The sequence below is a fragment of the Salminus brasiliensis genome, chromosome 14, assembly GCF_030463535.1.
Source record: "Salminus brasiliensis chromosome 14, fSalBra1.hap2, whole genome shotgun sequence".
Classification (NCBI taxonomy): domain Eukaryota; kingdom Metazoa; phylum Chordata; class Actinopteri; order Characiformes; family Bryconidae; genus Salminus; species Salminus brasiliensis.
In genome coordinates, this window is record NC_132891.1 from 45,001 (window position 1) to 51,508 (window position 6,508).

The window sequence follows — 6,508 nt, forward strand, 5'->3', positions numbered from 1 at the left end:
AGTAACTGAATCATCAATCAGCAGAGTCACTGAATCATCAATCAGCAGAGTCACTGAATCATCAATCAGCAGAGTTACTGAATCATCAATCAGCAGAGTTACTGAATCATCAATCAGCAGAGTTACTGAATCGTCACTCAGCAGAGTCACTGAATCGTCACTCAGCAGAGTCACTGAATCGTCAATCAGCAGAGTAACTGAATCGTCAATCAGCACAGTCACTGAATCGTCAATCAGCAGAGTAACTGAATCGTCAATCAGCAGAGTCACTGAATCGTCAATCAGCAGAGTCACTGAATCGTCAATCAGCAGAGTCACTGAATCGTCAATCAGCAGATTAACTGAATCATCAATCAGCAGAGTCACTGAATCGTCAATCAGCAGAGTCACTGAATCATCAATCAGCAGAGTCACTGAATCATCAATCAGCACAGTTACTGAATCATCAATCAGCATAGTTACTGAAGTCAATCAGCAGAGTAACTGAATCATCAATCAGCAGAGTAACTGAATCATCAATCAGCACAGTTACTGAATCATCAATCAGCAGAGTCACTGAATCGTCACTCAGCAGAGTCACTGAATCATCAATCAGCAGAGTAACTGAATCATCAATCAGCAGAGTAACTGAATCATCAATCAGCAGAGTCACTGAATCATCAATCAGCAGAGTCACTGAATCATCAATCAGCAGAGTAACTGAATCAGAGAGAGAGAGAGAGAATTAGAGTGAGGGAAAGAGACAGAGAGAGGGAGAGAGAAAGAATGAGAGTGAGGGAGAGAGAGACAGAGGGAGAGAGAGAGAGAGAGAGAATTAGAGTGAGGGAGAGAGAGAGAGAGAATTAGAGTGAGGGAGAGAGAGAGGGAGAGAGAGACAGAGAGAGACAATTAGAGTGAGGGAGAGAGAGAGAGAGAGAATTAGAGTGAGAGAGAGAGAATTAGAGTGAGAGAGAGAGAGAGAGAATTAGAGTGAGAGAGAGAGAGAGAATTAGAGTGAGAGAGAGAGAGAGAGAGAGAGAGAGAGAAAGAGAGAGAGAGAATAGAGTGAGAGAGAGAGAGAGAATAGAGTGAGAGAGAGAGAGAGAGAGAGAGAGAGAAAGAGAGAGAGAGAATTAGAGTGAGAGAGAGAGAGAGAGAGAGAGATGAGAGAGAGAGAGAGAGAGAAAGAGAGAGAGAATTAGAGTGAGAGAATTAGAGTGAGGGAGAGAGAGAGACTTTGACTTTTACACAATCTTTATTACATCAAGCAAAAAAATAAATTATTCCCATTAAAACCCCCCAAACACCCCCCCCTTAAAAAAGAAAAAAAACAAACAAACAAAAAGACCAAAACAAAAACAACTGCACACCCCTCCAACCTTCACACACACACACCCCTCCAACCTTCACACATAAACAGCTAACTGATCACTGACCACAGCACACCACAGCATCACCAACACATCACACAGTCTGGAACTTCAGCACATCGTTCAGCAGTTTATAATATGCAAATTCCGCACTGACGCGAGATCTGACCAGTGCCTTAAACAGCAGCACTGGGTTGCAGTCACACCTTCACCTCGAAGGCTATTCCGCCTTGTGAGCAGACGGGACAGTTTAGCCTGTCCAAACAGAAAGTTCAGGAGACAAGACCTCTGACGCTGAGGGACAGAGTAGCGTGGACCCAGTATAAATATGTCCAATGTGAAAGGGACCCCAACCTTCACACACAAACCCCTCAGCAAGTCCAGCAGGGGTTCCAGGCGCACGCACCCGGCAAACACATGCTCTACCGTCTCAGGCCTCCTGCAAAACGGACAACCCTCGTCTACAAGAGGGGTTCAAGTGAGCAACATGCTTGTTAGTGGCCAGAGCCCGTGGATTATCCTCCACTGCAGGTCCCCAGTTCTTTTGGGCACAGGCAGTTTATACAAAATTCTCCACCTGAAGTGTGCCATGCTGTGCTCACCCAACAGACCCTGCCACCGGTGCTCTCTTACCTCCCTCAAGGCACCAAAATTCCGCATCTTCATGGCCATTCCATACAGTGCCTTGCTACTGATAGTTGAGAACTCACCCAGGCCTGGAGAGGAAAAGGTCAGGAGGTTACCCCTTCCCTCCTGCCAGTCACCAACAGCCGCAGACACTTGTAACCGTGGAAAGGGAGGACGCTCCTCGCTCTGGCAGTGGGTCCCAGTATTCCTCTGGCTGCTGGTGGAAGTGCCTGCTGTAACTGGGTCACAAACCTTTCCAGCAGCCGCAATGACTTTACACCCAGTCTGCTGAGACAAGAGCTGTGATGTCTTCCATCCGCCGTTACCTGGAATCAGCAGGTGGCCCAACTTACTGACCCCCGCTGACATGAAGCAGTTCCTGAGACTCTGCGATGGATCTATGCCAGCCTTATCTCAGGGTTATGAAAGATGGGTTCCTCCTGCATCCAGGGGCCTACTCCCAGTCCTCCATCCCGAGAAAATCTGAACAGTGTCCAGCCTTTAAAACTGCAGCATAAAAGTTTGAGAGTCCAGCAAGGTGCAATCCTTCCAAGTTCATGAGGAACAACTGGAGGTCCAGCCCCCTACCCCCAGTTCTCCTCAGCAGAGCACCACGCAGGCTCCCTCCATTCCACATCATCATGGTAAAGCAGCCTCTGTGCAGCCTTCAGCCTGAAAGCCACAGCTCTACTTTCAAGGTCTACCAGACCGTGCCCGCCCTCATGAGTGGGTAAATAGAGCACTGCAGCCTTCGTCCAGTGATATCCAGTCCAAAAAAGTCTACTATCGTTCTCTGGACCTCAGGCAGCAGACCAGGTGGAGCATTTAAAACCATCAGTCGGTGCCACAGCGTGGATGCCACGAGGTTGTTGATGATCAACACCCTTCCTCGGTATGATACTTGATGGAGCAGCCACTTCCACTTGTCCAGCTTTCGAACGGTCGCTGTAAAACACCGTCCCAATTCAGCATGACTGCCTCTCCCACGCCCAGGTAGACTCCCAGGACCTTCAACCTACGTGTACCCCACACTAGGCCCCCAGGTAGGTTAGGGGGAGTACTGCCCCGTCCACACCACAAGGCTTCACACTTTTTCCAGTTCACTTTACCAGATGATGCCTTCTTGTAACAACTAAGACCTTCCTGCAGTTGCAGGATATCCCTCTCATCCTTTACCATCACAGTGACATCATTAGCATAAGCTGATACAGAAAAGGCCGAAAGGCCACCCCATCCTGAGACTGCGACCCCTTGCACTGTCGTCCTCAATCGTAGCAGTAAAGGTTCAATGGCCAAGGAGTAGAGCTGACCTGACAAGGGGCACCCCTGTCTAATCCCTCGCCCGACTGAGACAGGCCGGCTCAATCCCCCTCCTACCTTAACCAGACAATAAACACTGGAATACAGCAGCTCAACGTAGCTGACAAACTGCTCTTCCAAATCCAAAATTGGTCAAAGTCTCAAAAAGGTAGTAGTGGTCCACTCGATCAAACGCCTTCTCCTGATCCAGGGAAATCAGGCCGAAGTTCACATCAGGAAGGTTAGAGAGTTCGATCAAATCCCGTATTAAAAACAAGTTGTCCAGAATGGAGCGTCCTGGTACACAGTACGACTGCCGCCGTGTGCACAATGGACGACAGAATGCCTTTAAGGCGGTTGGCCAGAACTTTGGAGAAGATTTTGTAATCACAGCATAGAAGGGCTACTGGACGCCAGTTTTAATGTCACACAAATCTCCCTTTTTTGGGAGAAGGGACAGAACCGCCCTACGCAGCTCAGAGGCAGTTCCCCCTGCACAATGCATTCACACAACATTTCATATAAGTCAGAACCAACCAAATTCCAGAATGCTTTATAAAACTCAACAGGCAGTCCATCCACCCCTGGGGATCGGCCATCCGCCATCTGGAGCGCTGCAGTGTGAAGTTCATGTAGTGAGATCGGTTGATCCAGACTACACTTCTGATCCAAAGACAACTTGGGCAGATCTAACAGCATGGAGTCCACGCATGCGGTGTCACACGGATCAGCTGTAAACAATGCAGAATAAAACTCCACCGCCCTCTCCCGCATTTCCCCCACATGGGAAGTTAGTCTCCCATCAGACAGATATAATCCATGCATCTGTTTGGTTGGTTACAGTGTTTCTCCAACCCCAAAAAGAAGGACGTAGGGGCATCCATTTCATTCAGCAGTTTAAAATGAGCTCTCACAAGTGCACCCTTCGCTTTCTCTTGCAGAAAGGTTCCCAGGTCCCTGCGCAGCGCCGCCAGGTCAGCCTGCAATCCAGCATCAGGTGTTCTGACCCACTAACTGTTCTTCAACACGCTTAATGTTGGCTTCAAGGTCAGAAAGAACCCTCCTCCTTTCCACAGTGGCTAGGGCTGTATACTGTTGGCAGTCCAGTCTGATGTGAGCTTTCCCACATCCCACCACTGTCTGAGGGAATCATAGTCCCCTTTCCTGAACCGCCACATTTCCCAAAACTGCTGAAAAGCAGAGCAAAAAGCAGCATCCTGCAAGAGCTGCACATTAAACTTCCAGTAGGCCGCTCCGTGCTGCCTGTACACAGTAGACAACTGGATCAACACAAATGATGGTCAGAAAATCCTACAGGAAGTATTGAGGCTGTAAGCAAACTATTAGTGTGGTCATTCAGTAGATAAAGACCGTCCAAACGGGCAGCGCTGACCCGCCCATCCACCACTTTAACCAAGTGAATTGTTTCTCAGAGGGGTTTTTCAACCTCCAAGAATCGACCAAATTAAAGTGGCGCTCTATATCACGTAATAATCCAGCAGATAAAAACATGAGGCTCCCGCCCTGTTCTGTCCACTCCACTATTGGTCGTGCAGTTCCAGTCACCCCTTAAAACAACAAAGGCATCTTGGGAAACTTGAGACAGTTCTGTCCGCAGGGACGCGAAAGCGGCCACTCTCTCCCCCCCTATAGTAGGTGCGGTAAATATTCATAAACACATACTCCCGCCCATCAATATCCACATCAACCCTCAACAGCCGTCCTTTACACACCTCCTTCTGAGATAGCACTCTCACAGGAAGCCCTGAGAGGAACAATACTGCTACACCTCCACTGCAGCTGGTTCCATGCCCAGAACTGCTACACCCTTCCACCACATCCCCCACTCCACTGCATTATCAGGATCAGTGTGTGTTTCTTGTAGAAAAAATAACATCAATATGTTTACATTCAATATAATCCAGAAGCACTTGTCTTTTCAGCCCATCCCTCGCACCGTTAATATTTAAGGAGCCGACACGTAAAGTCCCCATACAGAGAGTAGGAGAGATGCTCAGACAGAAAGCAGGGAAGGACAGAACCAGCAGAAAGGAAAAGATCAGGAACAGGCGAGATGTTCTGCATCAGAGCGGTCCTTTACGTACAGTAGTCGCAAACTTCTTTAACCTGTATCTCTTTCTGGGTGACAGCGCACCAGAATCCACCAAGAGCATGTTTCACTGTTCTGAGGAATTTGTTGAGGTCAGGGAAGTGAGTAACTAAAGAGACGTTCCTTTTCCCCTTAGTGATCCTCAGAAACTGGTGGAGCTGTGCAGTACTGTAGACCTCTCCAGCCTGGCTGGACAAACTCTCTGAGGAAGATCCCTCCTCCTCTTCATCCAGATCAAACTCCATCTGGCTCTCCGTCACTGAGGCTACCCCAGCGTCTGGCCTCATAAAAACAACCCCAGAAGGGCCTGCAGCCTCCTCCACTACCCCCACACCCCCACCTTCAGCACCCCCCGCCTGCTCAGCTACACCTGCACACACAACATCTACCTGTGTCTCTCCCACCCTCGCAGCGGGGGGGTCCGCTGGCTGAACAGTACACACACCTTCACCAGGCCCAGCCTCAGCGGCCTCCCGTACCCCCTCCTGCCGCCGCTCGCACCGCCGCTCCCTCCCCCGCAGGATCCGGTACCGTTCCAGAAGCCGGCTCGCTAGCCGTCTCTACGCGCTCGGGCTGTCGTGCTGCTCTGTGCAGACAGACAAACCTTTATGCCCCACGTCCCCGCACTCAAAACACCGCAAACTGCCCGTAGTAGGGGACACCACATACGAGCTGTCCCCGTGCTTCACCGCAGCGTGAGGTCCAGCGCCTGGTCAGGGTTGTGCAGGAACATGAACACCTGCCTGCGGAACGAGAGGACGTGCCTCACAGCGGCGGTCTTACACCCGAGAGGGATCATCGTCATCGAGCTCGCCAGCTTCCCGAACCGAACCAGCTCCCTCTCAATCACCTCATGGTCGATGAAGGGGGGCACGTTAGACACCACCACCCTCGTAGCTGGCGCCGCGAGCGGGGATACAGGCACCATCACTCCCTTCACCCAAACCCCACTCAGGCCTCCTTCTTTAGGAACACCACCACCGCTTTATTCATCCGTGAAGCGGGAGTAGATGTTCTCACAGCCCACCTGCTCTCCCACCGCCGTCAGTTAGAGAGAGAGAGAGAGAGAGAGAGAGAGAGAGAGACAGAGAGAGAGAGACAGTGAGAGAGAGACAGAGACAGA